We start from the raw sequence: 21,364 nt of genomic DNA on the forward strand, positions 1-21,364 counted from the left end.
TACTTGACTTTTGGACATACATTTGAGCCATATACTTACACCGGCTTATCATAGACTTACGGTCACCAAATGCATACCCAGAAGCTAGTCTGGACACCTTTAGGAGAATTAGTAAGGAGGGATTAATGGAGAGTAAGTCAGAGGACACTTCTCAGTACTATACAGAGTTTTGCCTTTCAGATCCTCAGAAAATCCTAATCTTAAGTTTTTCTATGAGGCCTAATAAAATGACAAAACTCCTGGATGTTGGCAAATTCTGCCTGCCTATGGATACTCAGATAAGCAGTCTGTAGAGTACTGATTAACACTCTTAAGTCACACAGCATATTTTAGTAACAATGAGTGAATTGAGAGCCAAAAGTCCTATGTTATAGTACCAGGTCTGTCATTGAGGTGCTGTGTGATCTTAGGCAAATCATTTAAGGTCTGTGAACATCAGTGTGCTCCTGAGGGTTTTTTTAATGATCTTCTTATCTAGCATAGATTACATGAGTGCAGGAATTTCAGGACACAGTCATTGAATAATAGGTCAGTAGATTGTGCAACATCTTTCAGGAATGTATAGTTGAAGAAAATGAAACAAATAGATGCTTCACATAGTTAAATGAAAACTAGCATTTTGGAAAAGGTTGGAATATAATTTTCCTATTCATAGTTTCCTAGTTATTAATATTTGTTAATTAGAAGCCTGGAATATAAAAAAATTCCAGCCAGAAATAAATAAGACTTAGATGAGGAAATTAGAGGATATCACAGTAATTTATTTTTCTATATTGTGAGGATAAACTAATGATAATAATGGAAATATTTTCCTATTATGAACCAGCATGTTGAATTACATAGTTTGGCAGTATATCATGAAGAAATACAGCAGAGAATTGCCAAACACTCACACCATTTTGTGCTTTCATGGCACTTTCTGTGGCAGTAACGCTTAGCCTTTTTTGGGGATAACAAAACTCATTTGAGAATCTGATCAAAGTTACTGACCAGAGTGTTAATTAAGTTTTGTTACATTATGCTGTGAAAACTAAAACCCCCTGATGATGATGATGATGATGATGATGATGGTGATAATTATTGCACTAACAGCACAAAAAGCATTTAATTATTTCTCAAATATCTTGAAGTCTTGCAGGTTCACTGGGATTATGCTCGATGCTGGTGACTGATGGTAAGTCTGCACCCACATGACTTTCCATTTCAGGACCAAGTGTGAAGGATCTGCCCTTACTCTGAGTGCTACAGACTGAATGATTTTGTACCCCCAAAAATCATACAATGAAACCTAACCTCCAGTGTGATAGTATTTGGAGGTGGAACGTCTAGGAGGTAATTAGATCATGAGGCTTGAGGCCTCTTGAATGTAGTAGTGAAAGGACTGATAAGGAGTGAAAAATTCTTGAGTAGTAATTATGTCTTAACCTTAGAAAATAAGTTTTGACTATTTATTCACATTGTTTTTCTAAGTAAATATGAAAAGTGGCACACGAATTATCAAGTTAGTATGATCTGACGGAACTCAGATTATTCTCATTAATCCAAGAATTTGGATCAGGTCTCACTAGCTTCAAAGCTTGTAAAACTTTAAGAAAAAACTCATATTATGCTCTTTGAAGAGAGTAATGGACTGATCCTACGCAGTTGAAAAATACTATAGTTGAATAATTTGAGTTTTCAGCAGCAGTAATTCCTGTTGATAGCAGTCATAACTAAAGTTAAAAGTTTAAAATTTCCAGAAGACCAAAGGACAACCGCTGCTAGGAGGTACCAGATCATGCTTCTAACATGGAGTAGAGTTTACAAACTAGGCTAACTATATTTTTTGAAGTTATATCTACACTATGTAGTGCAAAGTTTTAAAATGACTGTTTTGTGGATGTAGGGTCAAAATAGGCCTGAACTGTAGAAATTGTAAGAAGGACAGGAACGGTGGCTCACGCCTGTAATCCTGCCACTTTGGGAGGCCAAGGCTGGTGGATTGACTGAGCTAAGGAGTTCGAGACCAGCCTGGGCAACGCAGTGAAAGCCTGTCTCTACTAAAATACAAAAAATTAGCCGGGCGAGGTGGTGTGCACTTGTAATCCCAACTACTCCAGAGGCTGAGACAGGAGAATCATTTAAACCCGGGAGGCAGAGGTTGCAGTGAGCCGAGATCGTGCCATTGCACTCTAGCCTGGGTTACAGGGCAAAACTCTTTCTCAAAGAAAAAAAAAAAAGAAAGAAAGAAAAGCAGACTTTGGCTTAATTTCAGCATTTTCTAATTTATTAACTTAAGTATTATATACCTTTCTTCATTAGGAAAGGTCATACCATTTTCCAGGAAGCATTTTTTTATTAACTGTGTTGGGGCCAAGTGTGATGACTTCTTAAACCACTTTTACTACTGAGATTTTGTCTTCCTTCCGTCCTTCCTTTTCTTCTTCCTTTTCCTTTCCTTTCCTCTCTCTTTCTTCTTCCCCTCCCTTCTCCTCATCTCACTCTCTCTATTTCTCTCTTTTATTTGACTCTCTAAAAAATTAAAGCACAGATGAAAGCATATTTTTCCCCTCACTGAATACATCTGTTGTTTTGGTATAACTTAACCAGATTGGTAAGGATATGATCTTCAAGTACTCTTGTTTAAATAATTTCTTCTATACTACCAAGGGATATTTTCTTTTCTTTTTTTGTTTGTTTCTTTGTTTTTTGAGACAGAATCTCGCTCTGTCGTCCAGACTGGAGTGCAGTGGCATGATCTTGGCTCACTGCAAGCTCTGCCTCCCAGGTTCACGCCATTCTCCTGCCTCAGCCTCCCTAGTAGCTGGGACTGCAGGCGCCCGCCACCAGGCCTGGCTAAATTTTTTTGTATTTATTTATTTATTTATTTATTTTTTAGTAGAGACAAGGTTTCACCGTATTAGGCAGGATGGTCTCCATCTCCTGACCTCGTGATCTGCCTGCCTGGGACTCCCAAAGTGCTGAAGTGCTGAGATTACAGGCTTGAGCCACCGTGCCTGGCCGGGAAATTTTTTCTTAACTAATTACTTTTAGAAGTCCATTTTACATTTTCAGTTTCCTATAGATTTAATATTAATTGTATACTTTAGTCCATTTTACATTTTCAGTTTCTTATAGATTTAATACTAATTGTATACCTTAAACATTTGATTATAAAAACTTCTATTGAAGTTTTTTAAATGAATGAATATGAGTAATGAGAGAATTTCCAAATCTTACTGATTTGGCAATATCACAGGAATCTTCACTTGAAGCCTAAAGTGACACAATGCTTTAGCAATGCATAATGTTGAATTGAGTCATAGTGTTGTCCAATGGACTTGATAATATAATTGATTTCTATAATTTAACCACATCTAGTCAAAAGTAAGTTGCTTTATGCTAACTACATGAATCACCAATTTTGAAGAATTAGAAATCCATAAACTCTACTTCATACTAAAGGATTCTTAATGTCTTTGATGTTAAAAGACACTTAAGGACCTTAAAATTAGTACTACAAGGTCCAGGATAGGTTCTATAAAAACACGTTCTCCTTTTTATATTTTTACTTCTTTTTTAAGTTCTTGGGTACATGTGTAGGATGTGCAGGTTAGTTACGTAGGTAAATATGTGCCATGGGGGTTTGCTGCACCTATCAGCAACCTGTCACCTAGGTATTAAGCCCAGCACGCATTAGCTATTTTATCTAATGCTCTCCCCCTCCACCCTCCTTCAACAGGCCCTTGTGTGTGTTGTCCTCCTCCCTGTGTCCATTTCTAGTTTCTTCTATTCTTGAAGAATGAGTTTCTATACTTTAGTAATGTGGACATATTTTGTTGCAGTCTTTATTTCCAATTTTTACGTGTCCTATATTTTCAGCTTTACCAAGATTTTGATGCAATGCAAACATGGATACCTTTTCAAATTCTAAATATTTTCCATTTTTTCCACTTGGTATAAAATGCGGCCAGTATAAAATAATACATGGGCAGGCAGGTGAATGAATGATTTCAGCGGTAACACAATAGAGAGTGGTAGTGGTGTGGACTATGGTGGGATGGGAGCATGCCTGTCCTGCCCGAACAGGCCAGTGACTGCTTAGTTTCATTTGCCTGTCACCATGTAGGCAAGTGGGCCCTTGTTGTCAGATAATCACTTTTTCAAAAGAAGACTCAAATGTGGAATTCTATGTGACATCTTCAAATAATAAATATCATTCACTAACATTTGTCTCTTTTTATCTTAGCCATACAAAATACAAACGCCGTACAAAAGCCATAGAAAATACATTTAAGGCAAAATCCAGCTGGCAGTTTCAGACACCTTTTTATATGCATATTAATATTTACTTGTCCAAAGTTCTAATTTCAGGATTTCTTTTATGATGATATTTAGATAATGAGATGAACCAGGCAATCATGGCTATAATAACCTCAATTAATCACTGCATGTCCAGCCCAGTGAAAATAAAAGCATATTCAGTTAGTCTTTGAACATAGATGCTCTGTAGTTTGAATAATGATAATGCTATTTGGGAATTTTTCAAACCAAATTAGTCATGTCATATTTTTAGATATTTGCCAGTTTCCAAGAATTAGTGCAAATCAATTCTTCACTTTGATTATGTTTAATGTTTTCTATATTTAAAAGATAGGGGGTACTGACACTATAGTTTCAATAATTTTAATGATAAGGTTAAATTTTGACATTACCCCTGTGCCTCCTCTAAGTGATTTGTCATTACTGAATATATGCGAAACAGCATAAGATTAACATACATTGGCTGGGCATGGTGGTTCACACCCATAATACCTTCACTTTGGGAGAACAAGGTGGGCAGATCACTTGAGGCCCAAAGTTCAAGACCAGCCTGACCAACATGGTGAAACCTGTCTCTATTAAAAAATATAAAAACTAGCTGTGTGTGGTGGAACACACCTAGAGTCCCTGCTCCTTGGGAGGCTGAGGCATGAGAATCACTTAAACCTGGGAGGCGGAGGTTGCAATGAACCAAGATCCTACCACTGCACTTCAGCCTGGGCAACAGAATGAGACTCTGTCAAAAAAAAAAAAAAAAAAAAAGATTAAAGTACATTAAAAATAAAAATTTTGAGCTTCATTGGAGGACCAGGTTCTTGAATAAATCCTCTACTAAAAATAATTTAAATGCTAGATAAAAGTTGAAATTCAAAAATGTATTACTTTTTTGTTTTAATGCACCCATGAGTTGTCAAAATTCAAAGAATGCACAGGACAGGGAACTTTGGGTTCCAAAGAGAGCATGTAAGCAGACTAACATTGAAATAATATTAAAATAATTTTTTAAATATCTGAAATTGATTGTTCCCTTTCTTGATTTATAATACTTAATATACAGGAAGTGATTTAGAGCCTTTGTCTTCTGTTGTCTTAAGAAGGATGCAATAACAAATATTTCTGAATGTACATTTGCATTAAAATGTATGGTTTAAACAGCCCCTGGCTTAATTACAGAGTGTGTAAATTAGTAAGGCGGGTTAGTGAATATCTCACATCTGTATTCATGTTTCATATTTGACCATAAATTTGAATTGCAGCATACAGTTTTTGTTGAAGTGATAAGTTACTGTACACAGAACTCTGAATATCCTTAAGAAATTTTAAAATGAGAAGGTACAAATTTAAAAAACAGATAAGAGATTATTAAGTTTTCAGAAAACTACTTTCTTTTATAAAGTGAATGACTATGCCCATTTTGTTATAAATCGCTTTCTACATTGGAGTTGAACATTTATCTAAAGATGCTGGATTAGTGGACAGCAAGGAAGAGGACAGAAAATCTTAAAGCATTAGTAGTCACAGGAAAGCCAATCAATAGATATTTATTGAACATTCACTTCCATAAAACACAATATAAATATAGAAAAAGAGCTAAATACTTGTTCTCAAGAGAATTATCATATAGTTGGGTAATAAATAACTTCAAGAAAGTTAAATACAACAACATAAGAAATTCAGAAATAAGTAATATGAGTTAATAGAAGTGATAGATGTGGTTGTGAAGGACATTGAACATGTGATGACCGAATAAAGAATTAAGCTTAGCAGATTTTATAGACTGAATTTTGTAGCCCCCAATTTCATCTGTTAAAGTTCTAACCCCCAGTACCTCGGAATGTGATTATATTTAGAGAGAGGAGGTAATTGTAGTAAAGTGAGGTGATCTGTGTGGGCCCTAATCCAATATGACTGGTGTCTTATAAAAAGAGAAAATGAGAATAAGAACACACACAGAGGACAGATCATGTAAAGACATCAGAAAAAGACAGCTATCTACAAGCCCAGGAGAGAGGCCTCAGGCAAAACCAAACCTGCTGACACATTGATCTTCAATATCTAGCTTCCAGAACTGTGAGAAAATAAATTTCTGTTGGTTAAGCACCCAGTGGTACCCTTTTATTGAAGCCCTAGCAAACTCATACAACTGGCAGGCAATTGGAAACACAGGACAAAGAGTCCTGCCATTAGTGGCTTGCTAATTAAGAGATAATTACCTCTTAGTGGAGGTAAAGAGAACTTCATGGAGGTGATGAAGTGGAAAAAAAATAAAGTATAGGTTTATTATGTTTACATCAATTTAAGAGAGCATTTTATGTGAAAACAGGAGGCTAAATTGCATTAAAATTTATACTATCAAGGTACTGAATAATATAATTTGATTCAATTTGTCTTTATTAAACTGAATGCTTTGCTCATTTATTTTCATTTTTCTTTGTGCTATAAACACATTAAAGCATTTTTTAAAAATCCAGCTTTAGTTGAATTTCCTACGTTTTAAAATATGCATAATATTTGGTGTTATTTTAGAATTCAAATTTTCACATGTTCTTTAAATTAAAATAAGTCAAAACTTTAAAGACATTAAGTGAATGAAAGTTGTTGATGGTGCTACAGAAGTGAAATGGGCTTTGCTTGAAATTATTTTGGAGACATAGGATAGGATTATTATCTTGAACATCTCTCTCCAAATTTAATATCCTGAAATCAGATAAAATATTATTAGCAAGAAACCTTATACATTGAATGATAAAAAGAATAAATGGTTATGTAGTCCTATTTTACCATTATTTAAGTCGTAATTCTGAGATTTGATTAGGCATTACTTTTCTACTCTGCAGGCATTACTGAAAAAAAAGTTCTTTTCTTTATTCATTAATACTTTAGGCTACTTGATTATTGAAAGCTTTGTCTTTGAGACCATTTAATGAAATACAATATTCTACTTTATTTAACTATTTATTGTTTTGAAATGGCCCAACTTATGACAATACCAGAGAGTAATGCATTAAATGGCATCTAAGATATCTGTCCTTCCCATATACAAATCTTTTCAGCTGTCTAACTGACAAGTAATTATCTAACTTCCAATAGAAAATCTGCAAAGATGGATTTTTCACTAAGCCACAATATAGCCTTTTGAAGGTTTTCTAAATCCTGAAATTTGTATTACCAACATATGATGAGCTGCTCGTGAAATATACCATGACTTAGTCATTCTTTTATCTCCAAGTCTCTTCCTAGTCCATTATGGGAACTTAATATTAATGTGTGCGAATAAATTGAATTAATTGGTATTGACCTGACCTGAGATTACTTATCCACACTTCAGTGAGGGTTTCTTTCACTCTGGAGAAAGTCGAACATTTCTCTGTTTTCTGCAAGAACTCCAGGAGTGTGTGAAAGGACTAGAGTTTTTGCTCTATTCTTAAATGGCCTTGGGATTCTAGCCTATTCTTATGTAATGCCAAATTAGAACATTTACTGATCCAGTTTTAATGCCAGTCTTAAAGGTACTCAGAGTGAGTCCTAACATGTTGCTTTGTTTTGGTCATTTTAGCCCGTATTTGGGTACATTCCATGTTTTCCAGTCCCTTGTGGTTTGTGTTCCTTCATTCTCTTGGAGCTAGAGCATACATTTTAAAGGAACAATGTGGTATGTGGCAGGAGGCTTGCAAATAGATAATAGGCCATACTCTAGGAGAACGACTAATGGAAATATTTCCACTTATTTTAATCATCAGAGTAGCAGTTCATGTGCCAATGAAATAAAGTCTTTTCCTTGAAAAAGAGAAATACTTTTCCAAGTCATGTTGCATCCTGAGAGACCCCTGGTTCCAATCCTTGTACACTCTCTGAAAAAAGAAAATAACTGGGTAGTAAGAATATTTCACATAAAGGCTTTGAAGAAAATTCCTAGTAGATTGAACCTCTACAACTGTGCCAAAGGAATGAAGTACTAATAAGTTGACATCCAAACTGAAACACTCATGAATCAATAGGGGAAGTATTTAGGTCAAAGAGTGAAAAGGATGGCCCACATACAATTTTCAATACAAAAAGGAGGAATTACGATTAAGCATATATTTATTCCAATGCTAGAGATGTTAGTCAAACAGCTCTGGAAATAATGCTATACAGAAAAATGTGTACTAGATGGCAGTCTAAGTACCCTTTTCATTTACATCTCAGTCTGATTTTTGGATTCCGATCCAAATGAGTAAGGGAGAAAAAAGCGTATTTTTAATTATTTTGTCAAATAAATGCTTTTATTATTACACAGTATCATAGTGTATAAGCAATTAAACAGATGAGTTGTGATACAAGTTTAAAATGTCATAATGCATCTTTTACTGGTACACATGCATAATTATAACCGCTTCTAAGTGCAAAAATACCCTCTGAGACACCTTGACACAAGTTAAAATTGTGTTTGTTAGATCTTTAGCATCCTGTCATTTAAACAATTCATCATTGCTTATCCTCAGTGTCTTGTTTTAAATAAAACAATAATAAACAAAAATTAGGAGCAAAATAGATTAGTATTTTATAATTTTTCAGAGACCTCAGGACTCTTAAGGATGCAGGGCAATTAAATTGCAGCTACATCTGATATTAGTGAGTGTTTTAGTTACATGTATGGATTTACGCTGTTCTTACAGCTACAAAACCTCATTTTTATTCTTATAATCTGATGTTTATTCTCATTCTCTTATTTCAGATTGGTGCAGAATTTTTCATTCTTATTTTCTCTATATACTTCCCAGGTTTCATTTTCTTTTTTTCCTGAATGTCATACAGGATTAGAATATATCTAAATAAAAAGCTAAAGTCATACCTTTGGAACTACTTTGCTTTCACTGTGTTTGATCATGAACTTGACTTTTTTATTATTTTTACGGAAGGTGTTGGAATCATTTTTTATATGTAATCAATGCTGGCTGTTTAAACCCAATTTGCATACTTGTTTTAGAGATGTTTGGAAAACCACAGACAGCCCCTCTTGTCCCATTTGCATAAAAGCCCCAGAGCACCAAGCTGCTGGGCAGTTAGGACACTGGATTCCAAATTGTTCAAGCTATTGAAGAAGCTGAGAAATTTAGGGGAATGCCATACTTTTAAGCCTGGATCTGAGAAGATAATAACAATAATAGCCAACACTTCTTTTGAACTTACTAAATGCCAAGTACCACAATAAGCTCATTACATGGATTATTTCAGTTAACATTTAATCTTTTGAGGTAAGTAGTACCATTCATCTCACTTTGTAAATCAATAAACTGAGACTCAGCTTACATAACTGTCTAAAGTCAGAAAGACAGTAAGTTCTGGAGGCAAAGTTTGAATCTAGACAGTCTAGTTGCAGACTCTAAACCATTCCAAAGATTTTTAACCACAAAGCTATATCACCATTGTACAAATTACAGGATGCAAAGCACTATAAGATTCTAGGTAGAGATAGTACTTGAAATTAATTTAAATAGCAACATTTTGTCTGCTGATAGTTCAGTCTCAAATAGGGCTCAAAGATTTATATGAATTGAGGGCAGAATACGTAAATCCCAGAGACTGGTGCTACCAGGAATTAGGCAAGATGACTGACCAGCAAGTTGACAACTTTCAGCAGGACACACAACTGATTATCATGAACTGAGGAAGTGATCCATGAATAAATATATAAATATATATAGCTGCCAGACCTACTGATCATATAATAGTTGTACAACAAATGACTAATTAAAATGCCACATTACTATCTGAAATGCAAGTTTGCATATACTCTGTTTGAAAAAAAGAAATAAAAAGAGAGAAATTGTTCCAAGACTTTGTTAGAAGCAGTGGAACCACAGTCCCGCTCCACGTTTCCCACTTCACAGAGGCAACCACCTGCAATTCTTATTCTTTTAGTATTTCTCTTTATTTACCACTTTTTAGTATTAGCATTATTAATTAGTTTCCCAGTTTTTTTCATGTATAGCCCCATCATACCCTCCCCCGCTCCTGCTTTTCTATCTCCCCATCTTGCAATTTTCCTTATATCATAAACTTGGTGAGATTAATATTTAATATTAGCATTATTATAACTATCATGATTACGTGACTGACTCCCAGCTAAGCCTTGTGATATGCCATGATTACTTTTTATTCTGGTGCATTATGTTTTTTTTTCTTAGACTTAATAATACCTTTTAAAATAATTAGGAGGCATAAGTGGGCGGATGACTTGAGACCAGGAGTTCAAGACCAGCCTGGACAACATGCTGAAACCCCATCTTTACTTAAAAAAAAAAAAAAATTAGAAAAATTATCTGGGTGTGGTGTGAGGCACCTGTAATCCCAGCTACTCCATAGACTGAGGCATGAGAATCGCTTGAACCCAGGAGGTGGATTACACCACTGCTCTCCAGCCTGGGTAACAGAGAAAGACTCTGTCTCAAAAAAATAAATAAATAAATAAATAAATAAATAAATAAATAAATAAATAAATAAATAAAGATAGTAAGTGCTTATCACTAATTAATTTATCCCTAATTTGTCCCCTAATTTTGTAATCTCCTCTCATTTTATTCAATCACATCAGTTATTCTATCAATTTCTTATTTTTGAAAAGTTTTGTAAAAGTAGTTTCTTGTTCCAATCTAGACTGTTTCTCTGATGGTTTTTAAATTGATATCTCCACACACCATCACACTAAGAATTCTCTTCATCTCTCCTAATTTAGATTTCTAGTTTCCTGGCTTCCATGATTTCCACATTTCAGTTTTCCTTCCTGATGTTGCTGGATAAAATTCCCAGGAGATTTCTAAGCACAAATGGAGGTACATTAGTTGACAGCTTGCTGTCTGAAAATATCTTTTATTTGTTTTATTTTCTCCTTACATTATTGTTTGGCTTTTTATGAAGTTATAAGTGGGAAAGCATCTTCCTCTTAGAATTTTAAAGACTTGACTGGGAATGGTGGCTCACACCTGTAATCTCAGTACTTTGGAAGACCAAAGTGGGTGGATCATTTGAGGTCAAGGGTTTGAGACCAGCCTGGCTAACATGGTGAAACCCTGCCTGTGGTAAAAATAAAAAATAAATTAGCCAGATCTGGTGGTGGGCTCCTGTAATCCCAGCTACTTGGGAGGCTGAGGTAAGAGAATTGCTTGAACCTGGGAGGCGGAGGTTGCAGTGAGCTGAGATATTGCCAGTGCACTCCAGCCTGGGCAACAGAGCGAGAATCCATCTCAACAGCAACAACAACAACAACCAACAAAGCTTTTTAAAGACTTATTCACTATTTCCTAGCTTTCAGTATTATTGAGAAGTCTGATGTCTTCATATGAAGCCTCTACTACCTAACCGCTGCCTCAGAATTTTATGGGAACTTTGCTTCATTCTGTTTTGTAAAATTTCATAATGGTTTAGATTGCTGAAAAGGGCCATTGCATTGCAATAAGCCAGGACAACATAACAGAAGGCACCAAGAGGTTCATTCACATTATAATTTACAATGTTGTCCATAAAGTTGGGCAGTTTATAGCCGGTATGGTTATATGATAAAACCTATTGTGTAGGATTATTTTCATCAATTACCCTGGATACTCAAGTGAATATTTCAGTGTGGAAAATTATGGCTCTTACTTCTGGAACATTTTCTTTAATTCTTCTTTTTTTTATTGTACTTTATGTTCTAGGGAACATGTGCACAACGTGCAGGTTTGTTACATATGTATACATGTGCCACGCTGGTGTGCTGCACCCATTAACTCATCAGTTACATTAGGTATATCTCCTAATGCTATCCCTCCCCCCTCCCCCCACCCCACGACAGGCCCCGGTGTGTGATGTTCCCCTTCCTGTGTCCAAGTGTTCTCATTGTTCAATTCCCACCTGTGAGTGAGAACATGTGGTGTTTAGTTTTCTATTCTTGCGATAGTTTACTGAGAATGATGGTCTCACCACTCCTATTCAACATAGTGTTGGAAGCTCTGGCCAGGGCAATCAGGCAAGAGAAAGAAATAAAGGGTATTCAACTAGGAAAAGAGTAAGTCAAATTGTCCCTCTTTGCAGATGACATGATTGTCTATTTAGAAAACCCCATCGTCTCAGCCCAAGATCTCCTTAAGCTGATAAGCAACTTCAGTAAAGTCTCAGGATACAAAATAAATGTGCAAAAACCACAAGCATTCTTATACACCAATAACAGACAAACAGAGAGCCAAATCATGAATGAGCTCCCATTCACAATTGCTTCAAAGAGAATAAAATACCTCGGAATCGAACTTATGAGGGATGTGAAAGACCTCTTCAAGGAGAACTACAAACCACTGCTCAATGAAATAAAAGAGGACACAAACAAATGGAAGAACATTCCATGCTCATAAATAGGAAGAATCAATATTGTGAAAATGGCCACACTGCCCGAGGTAATTTATAGATTCAATGCTACCAATGACTTTCTTCACAGAATTGGAAAAAACTACTTTAAAGTTCATATGGAACCAAAAAGATTCTGCATTGCCAAGACAATCCTAAGCCAAAAGAACAAAGCTGGAGGCATAACGCTACCTGACTTCAAACTATACTACAAGGCTACAGTAACCAAAACAGCATGGTACTGGTACCAAAACAGAGATATAGACCAATGGAACAGAACTGAGCCCTCAGAAATAGTACCACACATCTACAGCCATCTGATCTTTGACAAACCTGACAAAAACAAGCAATGGGGAAAGGATTCCCTATTTAATAAATGGTGCTGTGAAAACTGACCAGAAATATGTAGAAAGCTATAACTGGATCCCTTCCTTACACCTTATACAAAAATTAATTCAAGATGGATTAGAGACTTAAATGTTAGACCTAAAACCATAAAAACCCTAGAAGAAAACCTAGGTAATACCATTCAGGACATAGGCATGGGCAAGGACTTCATGTCTAAAACACCAAAAGCAATGGCAACAAAAGCCAAAATTGAAAAATGGGATCTAATTAAACTGAAGAGCTTCTGCACAGCAAAAGAAACTACCATCAGAGTGAACAGGCAACCTACAGAATAGGAGGAAACTTTTGCAATCTACTCATCTGACAAAGGGCTAATTGTTGTTTTCTTCCTCTCCATTCCTCTATTATCTCTTCTTGAAACACCTATTATTTGTACGTTAAGAGGCCTTGGTCCTCTAAGATGCTTACTTTTTTTCTTTTCTATTTTTTACTTTCATTGTTTTACCTTCTTCTCAACTTTTGTCTTCCATTCTTCCTACTGAAATTTTCATTTCTAATATCATATTTCTAATTTTCAAAGACTCATTTTTTTGCTTTATGTTTTTTTTTCCAGCACATTCTTATTTGTTTGAAAATATTAAGGTTTTTTTTTCGTGTGTGAGTGTGTGTGTTTCCTTCATTATCTTTAGAACTATTATCCTGGGTTGGCCAGGCTCCCCAAAAACTCTTTCAGTTTGGCTACAGGACATAGTTATGGCTTCTAGTTCTTGAATCCTAGTGGAGTGACACAAATAGTATCTAAATTTCCTCTCAATTTCCTTGTTTTTAGTATAGCATTCTGGTTTCCAACTCTGATCAGGTATATTCTAAAAATGCCCTCTTCTCTTGATAAACCACCATTCATCTGCCTGATTGGTATATCAGTGAAAGGCTTAGGGTGGAGGGAGGTAGCAGAGCCTTAGCTATGTAGAGGAAGAGAGGTACTCAGGAGATCTAAATAAGCTTTCAACTGATTTTAACACTACCTTTTTTCCAACTTCCATAAGTACCCAACATTACCAATTCCTAAGTCATTTGTTTTTTTGGTGCATATAAAGGTATTTGGAAAATTCTGAGGTTTCTTCTTTATTGCATTAGGATTCAGTTGTCTTGAATCTGTTAAATCAATTACTATTAATATTTTCCACTGCATTTCAGCTTCCAGCATGTTTTTCTCTTTATTCTTTGGGTATATTTCTCTTTTAAAAAATTACTTTTTTTTAGTGGGATTTCAGAAAGGAGTGGTGGCTACTACTCGTTTTAAATTTTTCAACTTTAACAGGAATTACATTGTTCTATTTTCTAAAACATATTTTACCTGAATAACAATTAAAGATAAGTTGTGCCAATGTATCTTATTTTTTCTTTTAATAATTTTGAATGTATTTTGTATTTGTTAAAACTACATAAAAGTATTATAAGCATTTATCCTTATAAATTGAGATATTTATCATAACTAGTGTTTTCCTTTTTAATATAGATTCCATGTCTTTGTTGACATTTTCCATTTCTTCATGCATGTTGTACACTTTTTTCACTAGCTTTTTTATCATAGTTCATTAAAGTTCATCTGAGCCATCTATGCGTCTGCTTTCATTGACTGACGCCTTTCTTGCTCATGAATCACATTTACTTGCCTTTTTTGTTGTTGTCATTTCTTGTTTCTTTTTCTAAAGATAAAATGGACATAAATATCTTCTCATCTATTAAGAGTTTGGCACTTTCTGGAGTTTTAAAATAAACTTACGGTCTCTATGTCATCAACTCTTTAGTGAATTTTTTAAAGCAATGATTTTGTAGCAATCATTTCTTGAAAATTTTTACATCCAGATTGGGGCATGCACCTTGTAAATTATTCTGAAAAGTACATTTTATGTAAAACTTGTATTACCTACAAATATGCTAATGTACTTTTCACACTAAAAAATGATGGTGATGCTTTCAAGCTTTGTAACCTTGGGGAGTTACAAAGTAGGATAGGATGAAATGGACAAATAGATCAATATTAGATTAGCAAACTCTCACAGTAACAACGTGGATGGCCACAGCAATCTGAAAGAAGAACGTTATACTGGAAGTATAGATTGTAAAACAGTTCAACCAAAAGGATTTGGCACTGGAGACACAAGCAGTTTCTGCTTCTCTTCATAGGAGTTCATGTTTATAAAGGTTTGCTTCAACTTTGCAATATTAAAAACAACATTTGGAGCTCTTGATTTCATGCAGTTTGTAAGTATCAGAGAAGGACTATTGTTGATTTTGAGTCATATAGGATAAATAATTTGATGATGAAAAAAATCCTATGTATAAATATTTATTTTGGAAAACATTATTAATATTTTAAAAAACTGAGTCAGAAAGACATTACAGCATTTATGAATGTTTATATAATTCTTTGATCACACCCCAAATGATGGCCTTCTAAGCTCTTTCCAAATGCATCAGCAATATATGTGAAATTGGAATTAAAATAAGATAACTTAACATAATTACATACTTTAGCTAGTTCAGTGAGCAGAAATTGTTGGCACCATCTTACTAGATTTTCCAAACTGAAGCTGCCATGTTTTGTATTATGAGCAGTTCAGCAGCTTTGTGCATCTGTCCCTCCCCTCCAATTTAATTAGACTGTCTGTTGCAGACAAATCAGACTGTGGCTTTTTTTTTTTAACCCAACTGCTATAAATGCCAAGTCAAAATATGAATAAGATGAAAACAAGATGTTCTGAAAACACATGCCACTTTATTAGGCAAAAACATGATAGGTGGATCTGCTCTCACTCTCCATCAGAGATGAGACAAGTGAGGGCTGGAGAATGAGGTTATAAAAGGGTCAGATTGATGCTATTGTCTTTGTCGGCTCCAACAGAGCAGGGACTTGATTCTTCCCCTAGTGTAATCTTGCTTTGACACTGCAGCCAACACAGATTTATGATTACATGTTCCCCTATTGCAAAGGGAGTGAGAATCACAGCAGAGGAAACACAAGAGACAAGTAAGCTAGAGATTCTTGGAGAAATTTATAGTCTTACCTGCTTTGCATTCCTGTGACTAGTTTGAACCATTATGCCCTAGTAGGTCACTATAATGTCACATTTTAGTCGTTTTAATAATCTGTAATAAAGTTGAAAAATTGTTACTCTTACCAAATGAAAATGTTATCTACAGATAGCAATTAGTTACATTCCATGGAGGACACTAGCTGAGTTTTATGGAATACCTTTCTCTAGCTTATTACCTGAGTTGAGCAGTGATCCATAGAAAAAACTGAGTCCTAAAGTTAAGGTGTCACAAGCAGCAGTAATGCAAAGGTAGAGCAATAAAGTAGTAAAGCTTTCAGTGGATAAGTAAAAAGTGGTGAGATATGTAGTAGGTAGGTGACTGGGAGCAGGGGCCAGGCACTGCTGTGAGCCGGGGTAAATGAGATCAGGCCGATGAAGTCCAAGGATGCGGGATGTCCTGGAATGCAAAAGGGTCATTACGAGAGGACAGTCACATGAGAGAGGTGGATACAGTTCTTTTGTACATAGTCTTGATAAAGATTCACATTTCCAATGGATTCTATTAAAAAGCCCTGTAAAACTGGGTCTTCCTTTTTGAGAACCTGAAGCTATAGTTGGTTATTAAATTATACTACTGCTCTCTTGAAATTTTTTTTTATAATAATTGTAATGAATGGCATGAAACTATCCAGACGTTTCTTAACCCATTTCCATGGACCTGTTTGTAAAACATTTACTGAAATTGAGGTTTGAGTTTGCATTCATGGAAAAAAACTGTAGATAATTTGTTTATCCTTAAATTTATTATTTCTTAGTTTGACTTTATCATATGTATGATATGCTTCATGATGAACTCTTTGACTGCCCCTGAAATATACCTCCTCACTATTTCTTCTTGTAAACTTCTTCTAACCACTGAATAATACAGTACTTCTCTTACGAGCTTTCCTAATTCTCAAAGAATCAGTAACTCCATAACAACTTTCACACATAATTCTACTGTAGTCACTATTATTGCCAAGAGCTTTCTCCTCCATTCACATTGAGTCATGGTTCTGAGCTAATGCGAAGATAAACATCTGAATGGCCACTGGCATCCTGTGGAAAATCACACACCCCAAGGTGAATGTGAAAGAGATCTTTTATCCACTTATTATGAGCAGTGCTTTGAGAAAATATCTTCTACACCAACTCCCATCTTGTCCCTCCTTCAATCACCTTAACAGGCCCTTTGGACAAGTGTTAAAAATGGTAAAAGAAAGAGCCTTTTAACATTCCTCTTTGGGAATTCCATCTTATTTTCTGATTTATATTCTATAGGATTTTGTCTTCTTATTACAGGCAACATCTAGACATATATGCTATACATGTTTCCAGGGGACCAGATAATCCCAAGATCTTGGAACAAAGCGTCAAATTAAATCCACTTGTGTCCATCATACACACATAAAAACATGGCATATACTTATATAAACTTTCATAGCCAGTTAGGGAAAGGTAAAACTTTTCAACTTGAACAAATAATTATACACATCAAATTTGAATCATCTAGGAAGCTATCAAAATTATCTGGGTCAAAAGAGAATGCAGAGTGCCACCAATGGTCCCACTTTTAGATAAGGAAATGAAAAAGTGTGAGAAGTTCTCTATCCGAAATGATTCTTTTGAGATGGAAGGCAGAAGAAAGCAAAGTAAATTAGTCTGAGTTTCTTCCCTTCCATATTCACCCTGCAATTAACTTTACTGTATTGAAACAATATTTGCAGGTATTTGTACTGTGAATATAATAATTATTTACTAAATTTCTATGGAATGAAAGAATTGGTAAATCTGGATGGCTTGGAGAATTAGGAAACTTATGACACATAGCAGGTCCTTGAGTTTGCATGTTCTCCCTATCTCCACATGAGCTTCCTCTGTGTACTCCAGTTTCCTTCCACACACCAAAGCTGTGCATGTCCAGTGAGGTTCGTTACAGCATCTAAACGGTCCCAGTGAAGTGAATGTGGCTATGTGTGTTGAGTGCACCCTGCAATGGAATGATATTCCGTTTAGGGTTGGTTCCCACGTTGCAACCCTGAGCTACTGGGATAGGCTCCTGCCACCTGTGAATCTGAACTGAAATAATTATCTTATTTGTTTTTAAGAATCTTTCATAAATATATATGTAGCTCACATTTATTTCAATGTTTGATATTTGAAGTGTTTGGGGGTCTTTATTTAGAAATTTGGTGATGTTTTTGGGGCCAAAAATATGCTGTATGAACTTGACTTTTGTTTATATCAATTACCTTATGTTAAAATTGGTTTTATTATATGTTATTTTGCTTAAAGTCAGTTTCCAAGAACCTACCGACCATGTTAAGTGAATACTTCCTGTATTATCCTTTGTTTGTATCAAGGGTGTAGACAATTACTATTTTCAATTTGCATTAGAGGACTTTGTAAATTACAAAGCTGTTAACTGGAGACAAATTAAAAGAAAAGTTACGGGAGATTCTTTCTATCATTAAAACTTATAACAAAATGCCAGTCTCTCTAAAGGACAAAAAACTGAATTTTTAAAAATCTGAATATTAATAGCTCCATTACTTGAGATGAAGGGTTTAGTTTTGTCAGGTCCATGGGCTTGCTCATTAAAATCGTGTGCTGCAATATTTGAGATAATTATATTATCAGAATTCTGGCACTCCTTTCTGAGCGAGAAAAACAAGGCACATATGCTAGGCAATGTGCTAAAATCCAAAATTTTGTGGCTATTTTTTGCATTTTAGGTATATAACACATATTTATCATATACCACATATGCCACAATATTAGTCTGTGGAGCTATAAATGAAAAAACAAAAGGCTTTGACATTCTTCAAGGAATTTATGTTTTTCTTAAAATTTCAGTTATTAAGAAGGCTTCTACTTTCTAAAGGAAATCTATCAAATTTTATACCATCGTGAGGTAATTTTTCCTTGAATGATTGGTGCTATTTGGTATTTGTTTGAGGTGACAAGAAGTTTTAGAAAAGGATATTACATAAGACAAATATTAGTCTACTTTTAGGAAACATAAAAAGATGTTGAGGATGTTGACTGCTTAATGCTGTCCTTAGGAAAGCCCTAAAAAGAAAAGAGGGCAATAATATTGGAGAATAAACCTCATCATATTTACCTTTAAATATCTCTTTCATGTGTTTATTTTAGTGACAGGAAACTCATTTTAACAATGACATATCAGCATTGCATATTGATAATTTCCTAGTATTTTTCTCAACATTTTAATAAATATTAAATAAGATTATGGTCTCCTTTTAATGAGACAATTCTGAACTTTGATTTATAATCTCTCCTAACATTAGACCTTTCTAAATGGCTTTCTTTGGCACACAATTTGTCTCACTAAACTCCTACTCTTTTCCTAAACATCATTGTATTTTCCCATTTTTTTTTTTTTGTTGTTGTTGTTGGATTTCCTATTATGAGTCTCCAGATTGGTAGTTTTTTCCTTGCAGACTTCTAAAATGGAACTGTGTGGGCATTTCCATTCCAAATTCAACTTCTATAATGGACCACCTAACTTATATGCATGTTCACTGGTGACTAACTACATGGACCTTTGTCTCCCCATTCCTCCTCCTCCTCCCAACACATGGCTCACCAGATTTACTCATTATGTCCTGCATTGTTAGATCTAAAATGTATTTACACATGAAAATAATGTAGGCATTTGGAAGAGAAAATTAAAGGATTTGAATATTTAGTCTTACACCTGTTACCCTAAAAATTGCATTAAAAATGTAGATAGTATAATTTAAGCATTTTTATCAAATGTATATCTTTCATCGTTTTTGGAACACTGTTTCTGTCTAAGATCTATCTCTTTTATTTTGGTTTCAAGAACAGCCCTGATAATCTTCCACAGAAATGTGTATGAGACCCACACATTATATGGTTCTGATCCCTGTCATGAATGTCAGAAACATCTGTGCACTTGGGACATTCAAGCAGTTTTAATCAGAATATAATGTGGACAGTGATATATTTAGATGTCATATCATATCATATCTCTGTCTATCTTTCATATCATCTGTCTATATTTCTATATATATTATATATATATGGTAGAAATCTTCTGAGAGCAAAGCACTAAGGACCATTTAAGCCTTGAATTGCTAGAAGAAAACGCTATACCCTACATGGACAGAGTCATATAGAGAATGAAACCAACAAAGAAGGAGAACTGAAAGATGGAGGGAAAGTTTCAAAGCCTTGTTGACAGCTTTCAGATCCCTAGATTCTGCCTTACTTGAAAACTGTTTCTGAACTTATCTGTTATATAAGCCAAATAATTGTTTTTATTATTTACACAGATTTCTATTACATTTATGTCGCTAGCAATTAGTATTTTAATAACCAATATTTCTCATATTGATATCAATAATGATAATAATAACAACAGCAACAAAGTAACAGAGATTTAAGGAATCATTTTTCTTCCCTTACCATGAAAGGAAGAAAAATGATTTACCATTAAATGAGGAAATAACATTTATCATTTATTTTTATTTTTATTGTTTTCAAATTGTTTCTTCTTAAGCTGACTTTGCAGGGACATTGTCAATGAGTCTCCACAACCAATTAAACAATATGCTATGTAAAATATTGTACATTATGCTCAATTCTTCCACAGCAGGAGTATCTTTAGCAATGAACATATAATTATTTATTCTTAAGTTTCAAGAAGAGAGTGTTCAAAAAGTACTATATTTTTTAGAGGTCTCAACTCAGACTGAAATTCTACTTTTATTTTTAAAAAGCAGCAGAGACTTAATTGTAGATAATGTTTAGAACATTTATGTAAAATCCTCTGATTTTATCTTTGTTTTATCAAAGGTAAAATGGGTAATAATATTTACATGATAGAGTGAGAACAAATTAAATGAAACAACCCATGTGGAAGTAATTGTGTGCCTGACACATTGTAGGCACTTGATTATAATATTTCCATTTGTTATGGAGCTTTGAGATCAGATCCAATCTGAAGCAGAGGTGTAGAACAAAGGAATAGTGCCTGTGTGTGTGTGTGTGTGTGTGTGTTTTACTTGGAATTAGTGTGTGAGTCACAGTTTGTAATATGATGTTTTTGTTTTTCCTTTATTTGATCTGTATTGCCTACTAAAAAACACATGGCACTTCTATGTCAAAAGGTGAAGAACACAGCTTTCTTTTTTTTTTTTTTATTGTTATTATACTTTAAGTTCTAGGGTACATGTGCATAACGTGCAGGTTTGTTACATATGTATACTTGTGCCATGTTGGTGTGC

This window comes from Colobus angolensis, unplaced genomic scaffold (assembly GCF_000951035.1).
Source record: "Colobus angolensis palliatus isolate OR3802 unplaced genomic scaffold, Cang.pa_1.0 Scaffold71, whole genome shotgun sequence".
In the NCBI taxonomy this organism is placed as follows: Eukaryota; Metazoa; Chordata; class Mammalia; order Primates; family Cercopithecidae; genus Colobus; species Colobus angolensis.